We start from the raw sequence: 2,218 nt of genomic DNA, 5'->3' as shown, positions 1-2,218 counted from the left end.
GATCCCATATGGGCGCCGGTTCTATCCCCGCAGCCCCGCTTCCCATCCAGCTCCCTGCCTGTGGCCCGGGAAAGCAGTCAAGGACGGCCCAAAGCTTTGGGACCCTGCACCCGTGTGGGAGACCTGGAAGAGGCTCCTGGCTTCAGATCCGCATAGTATCGGCCATTGCGCTCACTTGGGGAGTGAATCATCGGACGAAAGATCTTCCTCTCTGTCTCTCCTCTCTGTATATCTGCCTTTCCAATGAAAAAAATAATAAAAATAAATCTTTAAAAAAGAAAATGCTTTTCGAGAATCATTTCACCATGGATAAAGACTGGGAGACGCGCTCAGTTTGGCAGCACATATACTAAAATTTGAACGATACAGAGATTTGCATGGCCCCTGCGTGCAAATTCGTGAAGCCTTCCATATTAAAAAAAAAAAAAAAAAGACCTGGGAGACATTACTCAAGATGAATAACAAGTGGGGTAAATTAGAGGCTGCCCTCAGTAGTTGACACCTGAGTACCATCATGACTGATGAGCAGGAGGCTTTAAATAAAAAGGAGGAAGACGCAAGGGAGGCTTCCGTCGGGAAGAGCAGCTCAGAGAACAACGAGCAAGAGTCAGCAAGAGCCAGCCTTGGGGTCTGCAATCGGTAAGTGGTTCAACCAGACTGAAATACAGTCTAATCTGGTCTTGGTGTAAAGATATGAGCTGAGTTAGATTATGAAGAGCACAATGTGTTGTGCTCTTACCTGTTGTGGAAGAAAGGTGAAATTAAAAAGAACTCTTTTGTGTTTGGGTCCTTGTTTAGGATATGTTTGTTCTAGGTGTGTTGGTATGTTTTAACATTGGTCATTTGAATTTTCTATTTTTTAATTATTTTGTTTAATGTTCCTTGAATGATTATTTCAGTTTTTGTATTTGTTGATCTAAAATGGTAAATAGAATTCTTCTTCACTGAAATTATATCTCATTTTTTCATTATAATGTGGCTTGTTGATATTTGTCCTTTTTTTTTTTTTACTGGATTATTCTTGTCAAAGTTGTTTTAATCCTGAATTGTAATTCTTTGTTTCATTAATGTCTACACATTACACAATTAAATACTGTTCAGTTTAGGATAAAGTATTAACTGTATCATTTGGAACAACATGGAAAAATCTACAGGGTAATGCTAAGTGAAATGAGCTGAGCACGGGAAGATGCCAGCTGATCCCACTTACGAGTACTCAAGAGTAAGCACAAGGTGAATCTAATTTTTCAACATGACGTTTTAAATCTTGAGACATGCTTAGTTCTTTAAGCTTTGTAGTGTTTATTATCATTTATTTGTAATCATTAAGATTTTCTAAAGTCTTTTTCTACTATATAGTGTATGATGTATAACTTTGTATAATATTTTCAAATTTATATCATTTCACATGAATGGAACCATTTATCATGATTTCATATATACAGCTCATTTCTGTTACGCTTTTACAATTTTTAACTCTTTTGTGTAGATGATACAGTCTTGGGGGACAGGCAGAGAGCTAGTTCATGAGTCTGGAAGCCGTCCCATTGTTGGCTCTGTAGTATTTTTCGCCCACCATGCATCAGTGTGTACCAGTCGTTACCTGGGACTTGGGGAAGGGGGTTGTGCTGTTACCAGCCCTGCACCTAACAAGATCTATAAAGCCCCTGCAAGGAGGGGCTTGGCCTCTTGGCTTTCTCTTTCTCCACCTCCCCTTTCTCTGCACTCTGGCTTCTGGCTGGCGGACTCTTCAGAACAAAATGTAGCAGTCTTTCTCTTAAGAATTTTTCTCTCCCTTGCCCTTTGCTTCCTGGCTCAAGGTCCATGTTAGTTTATATTCCTCACTTTTTGAATAAACTTTATGACATGTTTAAGCCATGTTGGTGCCTGTACTTACAAGGCTTTTTGATGCCATTGTCTGTACCTACAATGGGGAGTGCTCTGGGAGGACGTAGGGGAAATCCCAGGGCCTATGGAACTGTGTTGTAAAATTTTTTTTTTTAATTTAAAAAACACTTTTTCAGTAAAAAGCAAGAATGTAGGAAATTAATATCTGGTCCAAACCTATAGCTCAACATAGAGACTGGTTTCTGATAAAGTAACCAATTGCTGGATTATCTGGAAATGTCATTGCATTACCTTTAGGTGTGGTTGGTTTTAAAAGTTATTCTTCGCCATTATCCTAAGAGGGTAAATTCTGTTTCTAGAAAATGAGTTC

General features: G+C 39.2%; 1 pseudogene; it reads left to right on the top strand.

Annotated features, from left to right (window-relative positions):
* The first annotated feature begins 325 nt into the window (after window positions 1-325).
* LOC121165474 lies at window positions 326-418 on the top strand (annotated as a pseudogene).
* The last annotated feature ends 1,800 nt before the right edge of the window (window positions 419-2,218 follow it).

The sequence above is a fragment of the Ochotona curzoniae genome, unplaced genomic scaffold (genome assembly GCF_017591425.1).
Source record: "Ochotona curzoniae isolate NIBS_2020 unplaced genomic scaffold, NIBS_Ocur_1.0 contig_883, whole genome shotgun sequence".
Classification (NCBI taxonomy): domain Eukaryota; kingdom Metazoa; phylum Chordata; class Mammalia; order Lagomorpha; family Ochotonidae; genus Ochotona; species Ochotona curzoniae.
The sequence above is the reverse complement of the archived record's forward strand: the minus strand, read 5'-3'. Positions and strand labels throughout refer to the sequence as shown.